This window comes from Hyla sarda, unplaced genomic scaffold, assembly GCF_029499605.1.
Source record: "Hyla sarda isolate aHylSar1 unplaced genomic scaffold, aHylSar1.hap1 scaffold_1543, whole genome shotgun sequence".
In the NCBI taxonomy this organism is placed as follows: domain Eukaryota; kingdom Metazoa; phylum Chordata; class Amphibia; order Anura; family Hylidae; genus Hyla; species Hyla sarda.
In genome coordinates, this window is record NW_026608179.1 from 1 (window position 1) to 20,674 (window position 20,674).

The window sequence follows — 20,674 nt, forward strand, 5'->3', positions numbered from 1 at the left end:
GTGGGCCTTGCTGCTGCTGCAGCCAAAAAACAAAAGGTGGTGCTGCTGCTGCTTCTGCTGCTTCTGCTTCTGCTTGTGTCTGGCCGCTGTTGGAGCGTCCAGGCACAGGACTTCTGCTGCTGCTGACTAAATGGCCTCCTTAATTGGATCATTTGAGTAGCCAGCACACCTGTGCAGGTAGGGCATGACATGATAGGCAGCTGCCTTGATAGCGGGTGGGTGCTGAATGTTCCTAATTGACAAAATAAGATTAATGCTTATGAAGAAATATAAAATCTCATCCCTTCCCCAATATCGCGCCACACCCCTACCCCTTAATTCCCTGGTTGAACTTGATGGACATATGTCTTTTTTCGACCGTACTAACTATGTAACTATGTAACATAACATGGGGGGGGGGGGGTCTCCTGGCTGTTCACACAGGTGTGTCATTGCTGTACATTGACCATGCATTGCTTCTGTGGTATTGCAAAGGCAAAGACAAATGCTTCCAGCCATCCATTGCACTAATGGATTGGTCATCAGCTGGCTGTCTATGTCCCGCATCAATATAGACCAAAGTACAGAGGGTTAGGCTATGCTATTGTGCACCTACCTGATGCATCAGAAGGTGCGAGGCCCTTGCTAAATTCTGTGCACAGACTTTGAGATCTATACTTTAGACTGTATCTAAACCTGCTCCAACATGGACTGACATTCTGGCCTACTTTCAGCCGATGCGACTTGTCTGTCGCTGAACAGTCGCTTTTTATGTATTCAGCACCTATGTATAATGTTGTAAAAATGCTCTAGAAGCTAAAGTCGCAGAAATGTCACACATATTTGGCCTGCAACTTTCTGTGCGACAAATTCAGACAGGAAAAATCAGTATAAATCCTTAGAAAATTATCCCCCAGTGTCTCCATCTGCTGGCGGTATTGAATAAGCATTGCTGCACTGATGGGGTATGCATTAGACGAAAAAAAAGAAGAAAAAGAAGAATAATACGCCCAGAAAAGAGGCGAAAAGGAGAAAAACGTAAAAAAACGTGAAAAAAAAGTAAGAGGAAGAGAAGGGAAAAAAAGGTGGAAATGGGTTTAAAAGTGATTTCGGCGGAGAAATATATATATATATATATATATATATATATATATATATATATATACGCGCACACACACACATATATATAAACGTATTCTCCGTTGAGATATTGCAGCCGCTGCTGTGTCCAGGCCCAGGAGCCTTAGCACTGTGCTGTGATGTCACTCAATACCACTGACATCACTAGGTGTAAACAACATCTCTCCTTTGCTGTGTATGTGACTATGGAGCTGTTTGGTGATGTCGTCTATTATGGCCTTCATAGAAGCAACAGGAGATTGTTGCATCCATCTAGAACCCTCAGAACTACAGTGCTATGATGTCACTCACTTCCACAGGCCTTGCAGAGTGTAAACAACAACAACCCAGCTTTGTTGTGTATGTAACCATAGGGATTTGTGATGTCACCTAGAACCTTCACAGCAGCGACAGCTTTATGAGGAGCATCAGCACTGCTCTGCCTGAGCAGAACCATCACCGCCATAGGTTGTCAAATAACCCGGATTTAACCCACACAGGTAAGTCCAATGGGGTGCAGGCATGTCCTCTATGCTTACAGCTTCCCGTGGGTGTTGGTTTGATACCGTTTGGGGACAGCCAAGGAGGCATCTGCAGGCAACAAAGGTAGGTGTGTGCTTGTGTGTGTGTTTCCTATGCAGATCCTAAGCCCAGTGTCACATGCAAGTAGGAGGAGTAAGAAGGGTTCCTGGCAAATCCGGGTTATGGATTGCATTTAAAAAGGCCCCGTGGGAGTGCAATGGGCCCCTGTCTTGCTGCTTAGCAATAATGGTATGGGTTTAGGTTCTGCTGTGTGTACTGGTGGTTGACTGCCCCCCAGCCCAGAGTGTGCATGGAAAATTGTCTGGCAGCCTCCCTGACAGCAAGCAGTGATAGTGCCCATGAAGGGCACCTTGTTGGGCCCGCCCCTTTCACGGTTATCGCTTCTCGGCCTTTTGGCTAAGATCAAGTGTAGTATCTGTTCTTATCAGTTTAATATCTGATACGTCCCCTATCTGGGGACCATATATTAAATGGATTTTTGAGAACGGGGGCCGATTTCGAAGCTTGCTTCCGTCGCCCTATGCATTGACCCGATATGGCAGTATCTTCGGGTACAGTGCACCACCCCCTTACAGGGTTAAAAAGAAAGATTCCTACTTTCATTGCTACCTGCTTGCTGGCTAGCCAGCTAGCCAGCCCTGTGGGCCTTGCTGCTGCTGCAGCCAAAAAACAAAAGGTGGTGCTGCTGCTGCTTCTGCTGCTTCTGCTTCTGCTTGTGTCTGGCCGCTGTTGGAGCGTCCAGGCACAGGACTTCTGCTGCTGCTGACTAAATGGCCTCCTTAATTGGATCATTTGAGTAGCCAGCACACCTGTGCAGGTAGGGCATGACATGATAGGCAGCTGCCTTGATAGCGGGTGGGTGCTGAATGTTCCTAATTGACAAAATAAGATTAATGCTTATGAAGAAATATAAAATCTCATCCCTTCCCCAATATCGCGCCGCACCCCTACCCCTTAATTCCCTGGTTGAACTTGATGGACATATGTCTTTTTTCGACCGTACTAACTATGTAACTATGTAACATAACATGGGGGGGGGGGGGGTCTCCTGGCTGTTCACACAGGTGTGTCATTGCTGTACATTGACCATGCATTGCTTCTGTGGTATTGCAAAGGCAAAGACAAATGCTTCCAGCCATCCATTGCACTAATGGATTGGTCATCAGCTGGCTGTCTATGTCCCGCATCAATATAGACCAAAGTACAGAGGGTTAGGCTATGCTATTGTGCACCTACCTGATGCATCAGAAGGTGCGAGGCCCTTGCTAAATTCTGTGCACAGACTTTGAGATCTATACTTTAGACTGTATCTAAACCTGCTCCAACATGGACTGACATTCTGGCCTACTTTCAGCCGATGCGACTTGTCTGTCGCTGAACAGTCGCTTTTTATGTATTCAGCACCTATGTATAATGTTGTAAAAATGCTCTAGAAGCTAAAGTCGCAGAAATGTCACACATATTTGGCCTGCAACTTTCTGTGCGACAAATTCAGACAGGAAAAATCAGTATAAATCCTTAGAAAATTATCCCCCAGTGTCTCCATCTGCTGGCGGTATTGAATAAGCATTGCTGCACTGATGGGGTATGCATTAGACGAAAAAAAAGAAGAAAAAGAAGAATAATACGCCCAGAAAAGAGGCGAAAAGGAGAAAAACGTAAAAAAACGTGAAAAAAAAGTAAGAGGAAGAGAAGGGAAAAAAAGGTGGAAATGGGTTTAAAAGTGATTTCGGCGGAGAAATATATATATATATATATATATATATATATATATATATATATATACGCGCACACACACACATATATATAAACGTATTCTCCGTTGAGATATTGCAGCCGCTGCTGTGTCCAGGCCCAGGAGCCTTAGCACTGTGCTGTGATGTCACTCAATACCACTGACATCACTAGGTGTAAACAACATCTCTCCTTTGCTGTGTATGTGACTATGGAGCTGTTTGGTGATGTCGTCTATTATGGCCTTCATAGAAGCAACAGGAGATTGTTGCATCCATCTAGAACCCTCAGAACTACAGTGCTATGATGTCACTCACTTCCACAGGCCTTGCAGAGTGTAAACAACAACAACCCAGCTTTGTTGTGTATGTAACCATAGGGATTTGTGATGTCACCTAGAACCTTCACAGCAGCGACAGCTTTATGAGGAGCATCAGCACTGCTCTGCCTGAGCAGAACCATCACCGCCATAGGTTGTCAAATAACCCGGATTTAACCCACACAGGTAAGTCCAATGGGGTGCAGGCATGTCCTCTATGCTTACAGCTTCCCGTGGGTGTTGGTTTGATACCGTTTGGGGACAGCCAAGGAGGCATCTGCAGGCAACAAAGGTAGGTGTGTGCTTGTGTGTGTGTTTCCTATGCAGATCCTAAGCCCAGTGTCACATGCAAGTAGGAGGAGTAAGAAGGGTTCCTGGCAAATCCGGGTTATGGATTGCATTTAAAAAGGCCCCGTGGGAGTGCAATGGGCCCCTGTCTTGCTGCTTAGCAATAATGGTATGGGTTTAGGTTCTGCTGTGTGTACTGGTGGTTGACTGCCCCCCAGCCCAGAGTGTGCATGGAAAATTGTCTGGCAGCCTCCCTGACAGCAAGCAGTGATAGTGCCCATGAAGGGCACCTTGTTGGGCCCGCCCCTTTCACGGTTATCGCTTCTCGGCCTTTTGGCTAAGATCAAGTGTAGTATCTGTTCTTATCAGTTTAATATCTGATACGTCCCCTATCTGGGGACCATATATTAAATGGATTTTTGAGAACGGGGGCCGATTTCGAAGCTTGCTTCCGTCGCCCTATGCATTGACCCGATATGGCAGTATCTTCGGGTACAGTGCACCACCCCCTTACAGGGTTAAAAAGAAAGATTACTACTTTCATTGCTACCTGCTTGCTGGCTAGCCAGCTAGCCAGCCCTGTGGGCCTTGCTGCTGCTGCAGCCAAAAAACAAAAGGTGGTGCTGCTGCTGCTTCTGCTGCTTCTGCTTCTGCTTGTGTCTGGCCGCTGTTGGAGCGTCCAGGCACAGGACTTCTGCTGCTGCTGACTAAATGGCCTCCTTAATTGGATCATTTGAGTAGCCAGCACACCTGTGCAGGTAGGGCATGACATGATAGGCAGCTGCCTTGATAGCGGGTGGGTGCTGAATGTTCCTAATTGACAAAATAAGATTAATGCTTATGAAGAAATATAAAATCTCATCCCTTCCCCAATATCGCGCCACACCCCTACCCCTTAATTCCCTGGTTGAACTTGATGGACATATGTCTTTTTTCGACCGTACTAACTATGTAACTATGTAACATAACATGGGGGGGGGGGGGGGGTCTCCTGGCTGTTCACACAGGTGTGTCATTGCTGTACATTGACCATGCATTGCTTCTGTGGTATTGCAAAGGCAAAGACAAATGCTTCCAGCCATCCATTGCACTAATGGATTGGTCATCAGCTGGCTGTCTATGTCCCGCATCAATATAGACCAAAGTACAGAGGGTTAGGCTATGCTATTGTGCACCTACCTGATGCATCAGAAGGTGCGAGGCCCTTGCTAAATTCTGTGCACAGACTTTGAGATCTATGCTTTAGACTGTATCTAAACCTGCTCCAACATGGACTGACATTCTGGCCTACTTTCAGCCGATGCGACTTGTCTGTCGCTGAACAGTCGCTTTTTATGTATTCAGCACCTATGTATAATGTTGTAAAAATGCTCTAGAAGCTAAAGTCGCAGAAATGTCACACATATTTGGCCTGCAACTTTCTGTGCGACAAATTCAGACAGGAAAAATCAGTATAAATCCTTAGAAAATTATCCCCCAGTGTCTCCATCTGCTGGCGGTATTGAATAAGCATTGCTGCACTGATGGGGTATGCATTAGACGAAAAAAAAGAAGAAAAAGAAGAATAATACGCCCAGAAAAGAGGCGAAAAGGAGAAAAACGTAAAAAAACATGAAAAAAAAGTAAGAGGAAGAGAAGGGAAAAAAAGGTGGAAATGGGTTTAAAAGTGATTTCGGCGGAGAATATATATATATATATATATATATATATATATATATATATATATATATATGCGCACACACACACATAGATATAAACGTATTCTCCGTTGAGATATTGCAGCCGCTGCTGTGTCCAGGCCCAGGAGCCTTAGCACTGTGCTGTGATGTCACTCAATACCACTGACATCACTAGGTGTAAACAACATCTCTCCTTTGCTGTGTATGTGACTATGGAGCTGTTTGGTGATGTCGTCTATTACGGCCTTCATAGAAGCAACAGGAGATTGTTGCATCCATCTTGAACCCTCAGAACTACAGTGCTATGATGTCACTCACTTCCACAGGCCTTGCAGAGTGTAAACAACAACAACCCAGCTTTGTTGTGTATGTAACCATAGGGATTTGTGATGTCACCTAGAACCTTCACAGCAGCGACAGCTTTATGAGGAGCATCAGCACTGCTCTGCCTGAGCAGAACCATCACCGCCATAGGTTGTCAAATAACCCGGATTTAACCCACACAGGTAAGTCCAATGGGGTGCAGGCATGTCCTCTATGCTTACAGCTTCCCGTGGGTGTTGGTTTGATACCGTTTGGGGACAGCCAAGGAGGCATCTGCAGGCAACAAAGGTAGGTGTGTGCTTGTGTGTGTGTTTCCTATGCAGATCCTAAGCCCAGTGTCACATGCAAGTAGGAGGAGTAAGAAGGGTTCCTGGCAAATCCGGGTTATGGATTGCATTTAAAAAGGCCCCGTGGGAGTGCAATGGGCCCCTGTCTTGCTGCTTAGCAATAATGGTATGGGTTTAGGTTCTGCTGTGTGTACTGGTGGTTGACTGCCCCCCAGCCCAGAGTGTGCATGGAAAATTGTCTGGCAGCCTCCCTGACAGCAAGCAGTGATAGTGCCCATGAAGGGGACCTTGTTGGGCCCGCCCCTTTCACGGTTATCGCTTCTCGGCCTTTTGGCTAAGATCAAGTGTAGTATCTGTTCTTATCAGTTTAATATCTGATACGTCCCCTATCTGGGGACCATATATTAAATGGATTTTTGAGAACGGGGGCCGATTTCGAAGCTTGCTTCCGTCGCCCTATGCATTGACCCGATATGGCAGTATCTTCGGGTACAGTGCACCACCCCCTTACAGGGTTAAAAAGAAAGATTCCTACTTTCATTGCTACCTGCTTGCTGGCTAGCCAGCTAGCCAGCCCTGTGGGCCTTGCTGCTGCTGCAGCCAAAAAACAAAAGGTGGTGCTGCTGCTGCTTCTGCTGCTTCTGCTTCTGCTTGTGTCTGGCCCCTGTTGGAGCGTCCAGGCACAGGACTTCTGCTGCTGCTGACTAAATGGCCTCCTTAATTGGATCATTTGAGTAGCCAGCACACCTGTGCAGGTAGGGCATGACATGATAGGCAGCTGCCTTGATAGCGGGTGGGTGCTGAATGTTCCTAATTGACAAAATAAGATTAATGCTTATGAAGAAATATAAAATCTCATCCCTTCCCCAATATCGCGCCACACCCCTACCCCTTAATTCCCTGGTTGAACTTGATGGACATATGTCTTTTTTCGACCGTACTAACTATGTAACTATGTAACATAACATGGGGGGGGGGGGGGGTCTCCTGGCTGTTCACACAGGTGTGTCATTGCTGTACATTGACCATGCATTGCTTCTGTGGTATTGCAAAGGCAAAGACAAATGCTTCCAGCCATCCATTGCACTAATGGATTGGTCATCAGCTGGCTGTCTATGTCCCGCATCAATATAGACCAAAGTACAGAGGGTTAGGCTATGCTATTGTGCACCTACCTGATGCATCAGAAGGTGCGAGGCCCTTGCTAAATTCTGTGCACAGACTTTGAGATCTATGCTTTAGACTGTATCTAAACCTGCTCCAACATGGACTGACATTCTGGCCTACTTTCAGCCGATGCGACTTGTCTGTCGCTGAACAGTCGCTTTTTATGTATTCAGCACCTATGTATAATGTTGTAAAAATGCTCTAGAAGCTAAAGTCGCAGAAATGTCACACATATTTGGCCTGCAACTTTCTGTGCGACAAATTCAGACAGGAAAAATCAGTATAAATCCTTAGAAAATTATCCCCCAGTGTCTCCATCTGCTGGCGGTATTGAATAAGCATTGCTGCACTGATGGGGTATGCATTAGACGAAAAAAAAGAAGAAAAAGAAGAATAATACGCCCAGAAAAGAGGCGAAAAGGAGAAAAACGTAAAAAAACGTGAAAAAAAAGTAAGAGGAAGAGAAGGGAAAAAAAGGTGGAAATGGGTTTAAAAGTGATTTCGGCGGAGAAATATATATATATATATATATATATATATATATATATATATATATGCGCACACACACACATAGATATAAACGTATTCTCCGTTGAGATATTGCAGCCGCTGCTGTGTCCAGGCCCAGGAGCCTTAGCACTGTGCTGTGATGTCACTCAATACCACTGACATCACTAGGTGTAAACAACATCTCTCCTTTGCTGTGTATGTGACTATGGAGCTGTTTGGTGATGTCGTCTATTACGGCCTTCATAGAAGCAACAGGAGATTGTTGCATCCATCTTGAACCCTCAGAACTACAGTGCTATGATGTCACTCACTTCCACAGGCCTTGCAGAGTGTAAACAACAACAACCCAGCTTTGTTGTGTATGTAACCATAGGGATTTGTGATGTCACCTAGAACCTTCACAGCAGCGACAGCTTTATGAGGAGCATCAGCACTGCTCTGCCTGAGCAGAACCATCACCGCCATAGGTTGTCAAATAACCCGGATTTAACCCACACAGGTAAGTCCAATGGGGTGCAGGCATGTCCTCTATGCTTACAGCTTCCCGTGGGTGTTGGTTTGATACCGTTTGGGGACAGCCAAGGAGGCATCTGCAGGCAACAAAGGTAGGTGTGTGCTTGTGTGTGTGTTTCCTATGCAGATCCTAAGCCCAGTGTCACATGCAAGTAGGAGGAGTAAGAAGGGTTCCTGGCAAATCCGGGTTATGGATTGCATTTAAAAAGGCCCCGTGGGAGTGCAATGGGCCCCTGTCTTGCTGCTTAGCAATAATGGTATGGGTTTAGGTTCTGCTGTGTGTACTGGTGGTTGACTGCCCCCCAGCCCAGAGTGTGCATGGAAAATTGTCTGGCAGCCTCCCTGACAGCAAGCAGTGATAGTGCCCATGAAGGGGACCTTGTTGGGCCCGCCCCTTTCACGGTTATCGCTTCTCGGCCTTTTGGCTAAGATCAAGTGTAGTATCTGTTCTTATCAGTTTAATATCTGATACGTCCCCTATCTGGGGACCATATATTAAATGGATTTTTGAGAACGGGGGCCGATTTCGAAGCTTGCTTCCGTCGCCCTATGCATTGACCCGATATGGCAGTATCTTCGGGTACAGTGCACCACCCCCTTACAGGGTTAAAAAGAAAGATTCCTACTTTCATTGCTACCTGCTTGCTGGCTAGCCAGCTAGCCAGCCCTGTGGGCCTTGCTGCTGCTGCAGCCAAAAAACAAAAGGTGGTGCTGCTGCTGCTTCTGCTGCTTCTGCTTCTGCTTGTGTCTGGCCGCTGTTGGAGCGTCCAGGCACAGGACTTCTGCTGCTGCTGACTAAATGGCCTCCTTAATTGGATCATTTGAGTAGCCAGCACACCTGTGCAGGTAGGGCATGACATGATAGGCAGCTGCCTTGATAGCGGGTGGGTGCTGAATGTTCCTAATTGACAAAATAAGATTAATGCTTATGAAGAAATATAAAATCTCATCCCTTCCCCAATATCGCGCCACACCCCTACCCCTTAATTCCCTGGTTGAACTTGATGGACATATGTCTTTTTTCGACCGTACTAACTATGTAACTATGTAACATAACATGGGGGGGGGGGGGGGTCTCCTGGCTGTTCACACAGGTGTGTCATTGCTGTACATTGACCATGCATTGCTTCTGTGGTATTGCAAAGGCAAAGACAAATGCTTCCAGCCATCCATTGCACTAATGGATTGGTCATCAGCTGGCTGTCTATGTCCCGCATCAATATAGACCAAAGTACAGAGGGTTAGGCTATGCTATTGTGCACCTACCTGATGCATCAGAAGGTGCGAGGCCCTTGCTAAATTCTGTGCACAGACTTTGAGATCTATGCTTTAGACTGTATCTAAACCTGCTCCAACATGGACTGACATTCTGGCCTACTTTCAGCCGATGCGACTTGTCTGTCGCTGAACAGTCGCTTTTTATGTATTCAGCACCTATGTATAATGTTGTAAAAATGCTCTAGAAGCTAAAGTCGCAGAAATGTCACACATATTTGGCCTGCAACTTTCTGTGCGACAAATTCAGACAGGAAAAATCAGTATAAATCCTTAGAAAATTATCCCCCAGTGTCTCCATCTGCTGGCGGTATTGAATAAGCATTGCTGCACTGATGGGGTATGCATTAGACGAAAAAAAAGAAGAAAAAGAAGAATAATACGCCCAGAAAAGAGGCGAAAAGGAGAAAAACGTAAAAAAACGTGAAAAAAAAGTAAGAGGAAGAGAAGGGAAAAAAAGGTGGAAATGGGTTTAAAAGTGATTTCGGCGGAGAAATATATATATATATATATATATATATATATATATATATATATGCGCACACACACACATAGATATAAACGTATTCTCCGTTGAGATATTGCAGCCGCTGCTGTGTCCAGGCCCAGGAGCCTTAGCACTGTGCTGTGATGTCACTCAATACCACTGACATCACTAGGTGTAAACAACATCTCTCCTTTGCTGTGTATGTGACTATGGAGCTGTTTGGTGATGTCGTCTATTACGGCCTTCATAGAAGCAACAGGAGATTGTTGCATCCATCTTGAACCCTCAGAACTACAGTGCTATGATGTCACTCACTTCCACAGGCCTTGCAGAGTGTAAACAACAACAACCCAGCTTTGTTGTGTATGTAACCATAGGGATTTGTGATGTCACCTAGAACCTTCACAGCAGCGACAGCTTTATGAGGAGCATCAGCACTGCTCTGCCTGAGCAGAACCATCACCGCCATAGGTTGTCAAATAACCCGGATTTAACCCACACAGGTAAGTCCAATGGGGTGCAGGCATGTCCTCTATGCTTACAGCTTCCCGTGGGTGTTGGTTTGATACCGTTTGGGGACAGCCAAGGAGGCATCTGCAGGCAACAAAGGTAGGTGTGTGCTTGTGTGTGTGTTTCCTATGCAGATCCTAAGCCCAGTGTCACATGCAAGTAGGAGGAGTAAGAAGGGTTCCTGGCAAATCCGGGTTATGGATTGCATTTAAAAAGGCCCCGTGGGAGTGCAATGGGCCCCTGTCTTGCTGCTTAGCAATAATGGTATGGGTTTAGGTTCTGCTGTGTGTACTGGTGGTTGACTGCCCCCCAGCCCAGAGTGTGCATGGAAAATTGTCTGGCAGCCTCCCTGACAGCAAGCAGTGATAGTGCCCATGAAGGGGACCTTGTTGGGCCCGCCCCTTTCACGGTTATCGCTTCTCGGCCTTTTGGCTAAGATCAAGTGTAGTATCTGTTCTTATCAGTTTAATATCTGATACGTCCCCTATCTGGGGACCATATATTAAATGGATTTTTGAGAACGGGGGCCGATTTCGAAGCTTGCTTCCGTCGCCCTATGCATTGACCCGATATGGCAGTATCTTCGGGTACAGTGCACCACCCCCTTACAGGGTTAAAAAGAAAGATTCCTACTTTCATTGCTACCTGCTTGCTGGCTAGCCAGCTAGCCAGCCCTGTGGGCCTTGCTGCTGCTGCAGCCAAAAAACAAAAGGTGGTGCTGCTGCTGCTTCTGCTGCTTCTGCTTCTGCTTGTGTCTGGCCCCTGTTGGAGCGTCCAGGCACAGGACTTCTGCTGCTGCTGACTAAATGGCCTCCTTAATTGGATCATTTGAGTAGCCAGCACACCTGTGCAGGTAGGGCATGACATGATAGGCAGCTGCCTTGATAGCGGGTGGGTGCTGAATGTTCCTAATTGACAAAATAAGATTAATGCTTATGAAGAAATATAAAATCTCATCCCTTCCCCAATATCGCGCCACACCCCTACCCCTTAATTCCCTGGTTGAACTTGATGGACATATGTCTTTTTTCGACCGTACTAACTATGTAACTATGTAACATAACATGGGGGGGGGGGGGGGGTCTCCTGGCTGTTCACACAGGTGTGTCATTGCTGTACATTGACCATGCATTGCTTCTGTGGTATTGCAAAGGCAAAGACAAATGCTTCCAGCCATCCATTGCACTAATGGATTGGTCATCAGCTGGCTGTCTATGTCCCGCATCAATATAGACCAAAGTACAGAGGGTTAGGCTATGCTATTGTGCACCTACCTGATGCATCAGAAGGTGCGAGGCCCTTGCTAAATTCTGTGCACAGACTTTGAGATCTATGCTTTAGACTGTATCTAAACCTGCTCCAACATGGACTGACATTCTGGCCTACTTTCAGCCGATGCGACTTGTCTGTCGCTGAACAGTCGCTTTTTATGTATTCAGCACCTATGTATAATGTTGTAAAAATGCTCTAGAAGCTAAAGTCGCAGAAATGTCACACATATTTGGCCTGCAACTTTCTGTGCGACAAATTCAGACAGGAAAAATCAGTATAAATCCTTAGAAAATTATCCCCCAGTGTCTCCATCTGCTGGCGGTATTGAATAAGCATTGCTGCACTGATGGGGTATGCATTAGACGAAAAAAAAGAAGAAAAAGAAGAATAATACGCCCAGAAAAGAGGCGAAAAGGAGAAAAACGTAAAAAAACGTGAAAAAAAAGTAAGAGGAAGAGAAGGGAAAAAAAGGTGGAAATGGGTTTAAAAGTGATTTCGGCGGAGAAATATATATATATATATATATATATATATATATATATATATATACGCGCACACACGCACATATATATAAACGTATTCTCCGTTGAGATATTGCAGCCGCTGCTGTGTCCAGGCCCAGGAGCCTTAGCACTGTGCTGTGATGTCACTCAATACCACTGACATCACTAGGTGTAAACAACATCTCTCCTTTGCTGTGTATGTGACTATGGAGCTGTTTGGTGATGTCGTCTATTATGGCCTTCATAGAAGCAACAGGAGATTGTTGCATCCATCTAGAACCCTCAGAACTACAGTGCTATGATGTCACTCACTTCCACAGGCCTTGCAGAGTGTAAACAACAACAACCCAGCTTTGTTGTGTATGTAACCATAGGGATTTGTGATGTCACCTAGAACCTTCACAGCAGCGACAGCTTTATGAGGAGCATCAGCACTGCTCTGCCTGAGCAGAACCATCACCGCCATAGGTTGTCAAATAACCCGGGTTTAACCCACACAGGTAAGTCCAATGGGGTGCAGGCATGTCCTCTATGCTTACAGCTTCCCGTGGGTGTTGGTTTGATACCGTTTGGGGACAGCCAAGGAGGCATCTGCAGGCAACAAAGGTAGGTGTGTGCTTGTGTGTGTGTTTCCTATGCAGATCCTAAGCCCAGTGTCACATGCAAGTAGGAGGAGTAAGAAGGGTTCCTGGCAAATCCGGGTTATGGATTGCATTTAAAAAGGCCCCGTGGGAGTGCAATGGGCCCCTGTCTTGCTGCTTAGCAATAATGGTATGGGTTTAGGTTCTGCTGTGTGTACTGGTGGTTGACTGCCCCCCAGCCCAGAGTGTGCATGGAAAATTGTCTGGCAGCCTCCCTGACAGCAAGCAGTGATAGTGCCCATGAAGGGGACCTTGTTGGGCCCGCCCCTTTCACGGTTATCGCTTCTCGGCCTTTTGGCTAAGATCAAGTGTAGTATCTGTTCTTATCAGTTTAATATCTGATACGTCCCCTATCTGGGGACCATATATTAAATGGATTTTTGAGAACGGGGGCCGATTTCGAAGCTTGCTTCCGTCGCCCTATGCATTGACCCGATATGGCAGTATCTTCGGGTACAGTGCACCACCCCCTTACAGGGTTAAAAAGAAAGATTCCTACTTTCATTGCTACCTGCTTGCTGGCTAGCCAGCTAGCCAGCCCTGTGGGCCTTGCTGCTGCTGCTGCTGCAGCCAAAAAACAAAAGGTGGTGCTGCTGCTGCTTCTGCTTCTGCTTGTGTCTGGCCGCTGTTGGAGCGTCCAGGCACAGGACTTCTGCTGCTGCTGACTAAATGGCCTCCTTAATTGGATCATTTGAGTAGCCAGCACACCTGTGCAGGTAGGGCATGACATGATAGGCAGCTGCCTTGATAGCGGGTGGGTGCTGAATGTTCCTAATTGACAAAATAAGATTAATGCTTATGAAGAAATATAAAATCTCATCCCTTCCCCAATATCGCGCCACACCCCTACCCCTTAATTCCCTGGTTGAACTTGATGGACATATGTCTTTTTTCGACCGTACTAACTATGTAACTATGTAACATAACATGGGGGGGGGGGGGTCTCCTGGCTGTTCACACAGGTGTGTCATTGCTGTACATTGACCATGCATTGCTTCTGTGGTATTGCAAAGGCAAAGACAAATGCTTCCAGCCATCCATTGCACTAATGGATTGGTCATCAGCTGGCTGTCTATGTCCCGCATCAATATAGACCAAAGTACAGAGGGTTAGGCTATGCTATTGTGCACCTACCTGATGCATCAGAAGGTGCGAGGCCCTTGCTAAATTCTGTGCACAGACTTTGAGATCTATGCTTTAGACTGTATCTAAACCTGCTCCAACATGGACTGACATTCTGGCCTACTTTCAGCCGATGCGACTTGTCTGTCGCTGAACAGTCGCTTTTTATGTATTCAGCACCTATGTATAATGTTGTAAAAATGCTCTAGAAGCTAAAGTCGCAGAAATGTCACACATATTTGGCCTGCAACTTTCTGTGCGACAAATTCAGACAGGAAAAATCAGTATAAATCCTTAGAAAATTATCCCCCAGTGTCTCCATCTGCTGGCGGTATTGAATAAGCATTGCTGCACTGATGGGGTATGCATTAGACGAAAAAAAAGAAGAAAAAGAAGAATAATACGCCCAGAAAAGAGGCGAAAAGGAGAAAAACGTAAAAAAACGTGAAAAAAAAGTAAGAGGAAGAGAAGGGAAAAAAAGGTGGAAATGGGTTTAAAAGTGATTTCGGCGGAGAAATATATATATATATATATATATATATATATATATATATATATACGCGCACACACACACATATATATAAACGTATTCTCCGTTGAGATATTGCAGCCGCTGCTGTGTCCAGGCCCAGGAGCCTTAGCACTGTGCTGTGATGTCACTCAATACCACTGACATCACTAGGTGTAAACAACATCTCTCCTTTGCTGTGTATGTGACTATGGAGCTGTTTGGTGATGTCGTCTATTACGGCCTTCATAGAAGCAACAGGAGATTGTTGCATCCATCTAGAACCCTCAGAACTACAGTGCTATGATGTCACTCACTTCCACAGGCCTTGCAGAGTGTAAACAACAACAACCCAGCTTTGTTGTGTATGTAACCATAGGGATTTGTGATGTCACCTAGAACCTTCACAGCAGCGACAGCTTTATGAGGAGCATCAGCACTGCTCTGCCTGAGCAGAACCATCACCGCCATAGGTTGTCAAATAACCCGGATTTAACCCACACAGGTAAGTCCAATGGGGTGCAGGCATGTCCTCTATGCTTACAGCTTCCCGTGGGTGTTGGTTTGATACCGTTTGGGGACAGCCAAGGAGGCATCTGCAGGCAACAAAGGTAGGTGTGTGCTTGTGTGTGTGTTTCCTATGCAGATCCTAAGCCCAGTGTCACATGCAAGTAGGAGGAGTAAGAAGGGTTCCTGGCAAATCCGGGTTATGGATTGCATTTAAAAAGGCCCCGTGGGAGTGCAATGGGCCCCTGTCTTGCTGCTTAGCAATAATGGTATGGGTTTAGGTTCTGCTGTGTGTACTGGTGGTTGACTGCCCCCCAGCCCAGAGTGTGCATGGAAAATTGTCTGGCAGCCTCCCTGACAGCAAGCAGTGATAGTGCCCATGAAGGGGACCTTGTTGGGCCCGCCCCTTTCACGGTTATCGCTTCTCGGCCTTTTGGCTAAGATCAAGTGTAGTATCTGTTCTTATCAGTTTAATATCTGATACGTCCCCTATCTGGGGACCATATATTAAATGGATTTTTGAGAACGGGGGCCGATTTCGAAGCTTGCTTCCGTCGCCCTATGCATTGACCCGATATGGCAGTATCTTCGGGTACAGTGCACCACCCCCTTACAGGGTTAAAAAGAAAGATTCCTACTTTCATTGCTACCTGCTTGCTGGCTAGCCAGCTAGCCAGCCCTGTGGGCCTTGCTGCTGCTGAAAGGTGGTGCTGCTGCTGCTTCTGCTGCTTCTGCTTCTGCTTGTGTCTGGCCCCTGTTGGAGCGTCCAGGCACAGGACTTCTGCTGCTGCTGACTAAATGGCCTCCTTAATTGGATCATTTGAGTAGCCAGCACACCTGTGCAGGTAGGGCATGACATGATAGGCAGCTGCCTTGATAGCGGGTGGGTGCTGAATGTTCCTAATTGACAAAATAAGATTAATGCTTATGAAGAAATATAAAATCTCATCCCTTCCCCAATATCGCGCCACACCCCTACCCCTTAATTCCCTGGTTGAACTTGATGGACATATGTCTTTTTTCGACCGTACTAACTATGTAACTATGTAACATAACATGGGGGGGGGGGGGGTCTCCTGGCTGTTCACACAGGTGTGTCATTGCTGTACATTGACCATGCATTGCTTCTGTGGTATTGCAAAGGCAAAGACAAATGCTTCCAGCCATCCATTGCACTAATGGATTGGTCATCAGCTGGCTGTCTATGTCCCGCATCAATATAGACCAAAGTACAGAGGGTTAGGCTATGCTATTGTGCACCTACCTGATGCATCAGAAGGTGCGAGGCCCTTGCTAAATTCTGTGCACAGACTTTGAGATCTATGCTTTAGACTGTATCTAAACCTGCTCCAACATGGACTGACATTCTGGCCTACTTTCAGCCGATGCGACTTGTCTGTCGCTGAACAGTCGCTTTTTATGTATTCAGCACCTATGTATAATGTTGTAAAAATGCTCTAGAAGCTAAAGTCGCAGAAATGTCACACATATTTGGCCTGCAACTTTCTGTGCGACAAATTCAGACAGGAAAAATCAGTATAAATCCTTAGAAAATTATCCCCCAGTGTCTCCATCTGCTGGCGGTATTGAATAAGCATTGCTGCACTGATGGGGTATGCATTAGACGAAAAAAAAGAAGAAAAAGAAGAATAATACGCCCAGAAAAGAGGCGAAAAGGAGAAAAACGTAAAAAAACGTGAAAAAAAAGTAAGAGGAAGAGAAGGGAAAAAAAGGTGGAAATGGGTTTAAAAGTGATTTCGGCGGAGAAATATATATATATATATATATATATATATATATATATATATATATGCGCACACACACACATAGATATAAACGTATTCTCCGTTGAGATATTGCAGCCGCTGCTGTGTCCAGGCCCAGGAGCCTTAGCACTGTGCTGTGATGTCACTCAATACCACTGACATCACTAGGTGTAAACAACATCTCTCCTTTGCTGTGTATGTGACTATGGAGCTGTTTGGTGATGTCGTCTATTACGGCCTTCATAGAAGCAACAGGAGATTGTTGCATCCATCTTGAACCCTCAGAACTACAGTGCTATGATGTCACTCACTTCCACAGGCCTTGCAGAGTGTAAACAACAACAACCCAGCTTTGTTGTGTATGTAACCATAGGGATTTGTGATGTCACCTAGAACCTTCACAGCAGCGACAGCTTTATGAGGAGCATCAGCACTGCTCTGCCTGAGCAGAACCATCACCGCCATAGGTTGTCAAATAACCCGGATTTAACCCACACAGGTAAGTCCAATGGGGTGCAGGCATGTCCTCTATGCTTACAGCTTCCCGTGGGTGTTGGTTTGATACCGTTTGGGGACAGCCAAGGAGGCATCTGCAGGCAACAAAGGTAGGTGTGTGCTTGTGTGTGTGTTTCCTATGCAGATCCTAAGCCCAGTGTCACATGCAAGTAGGAGGAGTAAGAAGGGTTCCTGGCAAATCCGGGTTATGGATTGCATTTAAAAAGGCCCCGTGGGAGTGCAATGGGCCCCTGTCTTGCTGCTTAGCAATAATGGTATGGGTTTAGGTTCTGCTGTGTGTACTGGTGGTTGACTGCCCCCCAGCCCAGAGTGTGCATGGAAAATTGTCTGGCAGCCTCCCTGACAGCAAGCAGTGATAGTGCCCATGAAGGGGACCTTGTTGGGCCCGCCCCTTTCACGGTTATCGCTTCTCGGCCTTTTGGCTAAGATCAAGTGTAGTATCTGTTCTTATCAGTTTAATATCTGATACGTCCCCTATCTGGGGACCATATATTAAATGGATTTTTGAGAACGGGGGCCGATTTCGAAGCTTGCTTCCGTCGCCCTATGCATTGACCCGATATGGCAGTATCTTCGGGTACAGTGCACCACCCCCTTACAGGGTTAAAAAGAAAGATTCCTACTTTCATTGCTACCTGCTTGCTGGCTAGCCAGCTAGCCAGCCCTGTGGGCCTTGCTGCTGCTGCAGCCAAAAAACAAAAGGTGGTGCTTCTGCTGCTTCTGCTTCTGCTTGTGTCTGGCCCCTGTTGGAGCGTCCAGGCACAGGACTTCTGCTGCTGCTGACTAAATGGCCTCCTTAATTGGATCATTTGAGTAGCCAGCACACCTGTGCAGGTAGGGCATGACATGATAGGCAGCTGCCTTGATAGCGGGTGGGTGCTGAATGTTCCTAATTGACAAAATAAGATTAATGCTTATGAAGAAATATAAAATCTCATCCCTTCCCCAATATCGCGCCACACCCCTACCCCTTAATTCCCTGGTTGAACTTGATGGACATATGTCTTTTTTCGACCGTACTAACTATGTAACTATGTAACATAACATGGGGGGGGGGGGGGGGTCTCCTGGCTGTTCACACAGGTGTGTCATTGCTGTACATTGACCATGCATTGCTTCTGTGGTATTGCAAAGGCAAAGACAAATGCTTCCAGCCATCCATTGCACTAATGGATTGGTCATCAGCTGGCTGTCTATGTCCCGCATCAATATAGACCAAAGTACAGAGGGTTAGGCTATGCTATTGTGCACCTACCTGATGCATCAGAAGGTGCGAGGCCCTTGCTAAATTCTGTGCACAGACTTTGAGATCTATGCTTTAGACTGTATCTAAACCTGCTCCAACATGGACTGACATTCTGGCCTACTTTCAGCCGATGCGACTTGTCTGTCGCTGAACAGTCGCTTTTTATGTATTCAGCACCTATGTATAATGTTGTAAAAATGCTCTAGAAGCTAAAGTCGCAGAAATGTCACACATATTTGGCCTGCAACTTTCTGTGCGACAAATTCAGACAGGAAAAATCAGTATAAATCCTTAGAAAATTATCCCCCAGTGTCTCCATCTGCTGGCGGTATTGAATAAGCATTGCTGCACTGATGGGGTATGCATTAGACGAAAAAAAAGAAGAAAAAGAAGAATAATACGCCCAGAAAAGAGGCGAAAAGGAGAAAAACGTAAAAAAACTTGAAAAAAAAGTAAGAGGAAGAGAAGGGAAAAAAAGGTGGAAATGGGTTTAAAAGTGATTTCGGCGGAGATATATATATATATATATATATATATATATATATATATATATATATATATGCGCACACACACACATAGATATAAACGTATTCTCCGTTGAGATATTGCAGCCGCTGCTGTGTCCAGGCCCAGGAGCCTTAGCACTGTGCTGTGATGTCACTCAATACCACTGACATCACTAGGTGTAAACAACATCTCTCCTTTGCTGTGTATGTGACTATGGAGCTGTTTGGTGATGTTGTCTATTACGGCCTTCATAGAAGCAACAGGAGATTGTTGCATCCATCTTGAACCCTCAGAACTACAGTGCTATGATGTCACTCACTTCCACAGGCCTTGCAGAGTGTAAACAACAACAACCCAGCTTTGTTGTGTATGTAACCATAGGGATTTGTGATGTCACCTAGAACCTTCACAGCAGCGACAGCTTTATGAGGAGCATCAGCACTGCTCTGCCTGAGCAGAACCATCACCGCCATAGGTTGTCAAATAACCCGGATTTAACCCACACAGGTAAGTCCAATGGGGTGCAGGCATGTCCTCTATGCTTACAGCTTCCCGTGGGTGTTGGTTTGATACCGTTTGGGGACAGCCAAGGAGGCATCTGCAGGCAACAAAGGTAGGTGTGTGCTTGTGTGTGTGTTTCCTATGCAGATCCTAAGCCCAGTGTCACATGCAAGTAGGAGGAGTAAGAAGGGTTCCTGGCAAATCCGGGTTATGGATTGCATTTAAAAAGGCCCCGTGGGAGTGCAATGGGCCCCTGTCTTGCTGCTTAGCAATAATGGTATGGGTTTAGGTTCTGCTGTGTGTACTGGTGGTTGACTGCCCCCCAGCCCAGAGTGTGCATGGAAAATTGTCTGGCAGCCTCCCTGACAGCAAGCAGTGATAGTGCCCATGAAGGGGACCTTGTTGGGCCCGCCCCTTTCACGGTTATCGCTTCTCGGCCTTTTGGCTAAGATCAAGTGTAGTATCTGTTCTTATCAGTTTAATATCTGATACGTCCCCTATCTGGGGACCATATATTAAATGGATTTTTGAGAACGGGGGCCGATTTCGAAGCTTGCTTCCGTCGCCCTATGCATTGACCCGATATGGCAGTATCTTCGGGTACAGTGCACCACCCCCTTACAGGGTTAAAAAGAAAGATTCCTACTTTCATTGCTACCTGCTTGCTGGCTAGCCAGCTAGCCAGCCCTGTGGGCCTTGCTGCTGCTGCAGCCAAAAAACAAAAGGTGGTGCTGCTGCTGCTTCTGCTGCTTCTGCTTCTGCTTGTGTCTGGCCGCTGTTGGAGCGTCCAGGCACAGGACTTCTGCTGCTGCTGACTAAATGGCCTCCTTAATTGGATCATTTGAGTAGCC

General features: G+C 46.2%; 9 non-coding genes across 9 annotated transcripts; all 9 read left to right on the forward strand.

Moving 5' to 3' along the window:
• Positions 1-2,017: 2,017 nt before the first annotated feature.
• On the forward strand, positions 2,018-2,208 carry LOC130309926 (U2 spliceosomal RNA). The gene has a single exon (XR_008858495.1). It is a non-coding gene; the product is annotated as a U2 spliceosomal RNA (small nuclear RNA).
• Positions 2,209-4,299: 2,091 nt separating this feature from the next.
• Positions 4,300-4,490, forward strand: LOC130309937 (U2 spliceosomal RNA). Its single transcript, XR_008858506.1, has one exon. It is a non-coding gene; the product is annotated as a U2 spliceosomal RNA (small nuclear RNA).
• A 2,096-nt stretch (positions 4,491-6,586) lies between these two features.
• LOC130309948 (U2 spliceosomal RNA) lies at positions 6,587-6,777 on the forward strand. Its single transcript, XR_008858517.1, has one exon. It is a non-coding gene; the product is annotated as a U2 spliceosomal RNA (small nuclear RNA).
• Positions 6,778-8,867: 2,090 nt separating this feature from the next.
• On the forward strand, positions 8,868-9,058 carry LOC130309959 (U2 spliceosomal RNA). The gene has a single exon (XR_008858528.1). It is a non-coding gene; the product is annotated as a U2 spliceosomal RNA (small nuclear RNA).
• Positions 9,059-11,146: 2,088 nt separating this feature from the next.
• Positions 11,147-11,337, forward strand: LOC130309962 (U2 spliceosomal RNA). Its single transcript, XR_008858530.1, has one exon. It is a non-coding gene; the product is annotated as a U2 spliceosomal RNA (small nuclear RNA).
• A 2,091-nt stretch (positions 11,338-13,428) lies between these two features.
• LOC130309927 (U2 spliceosomal RNA) lies at positions 13,429-13,619 on the forward strand. The gene has a single exon (XR_008858496.1). It is a non-coding gene; the product is annotated as a U2 spliceosomal RNA (small nuclear RNA).
• Positions 13,620-15,704: 2,085 nt separating this feature from the next.
• Positions 15,705-15,895, forward strand: LOC130309928 (U2 spliceosomal RNA). Its single transcript, XR_008858497.1, has one exon. It is a non-coding gene; the product is annotated as a U2 spliceosomal RNA (small nuclear RNA).
• Positions 15,896-17,971: 2,076 nt separating this feature from the next.
• On the forward strand, positions 17,972-18,162 carry LOC130309929 (U2 spliceosomal RNA). The gene has a single exon (XR_008858498.1). It is a non-coding gene; the product is annotated as a U2 spliceosomal RNA (small nuclear RNA).
• Positions 18,163-20,248: 2,086 nt separating this feature from the next.
• On the forward strand, positions 20,249-20,439 carry LOC130309930 (U2 spliceosomal RNA). The gene has a single exon (XR_008858499.1). It is a non-coding gene; the product is annotated as a U2 spliceosomal RNA (small nuclear RNA).
• Positions 20,440-20,674: the final 235 nt, after the last annotated feature.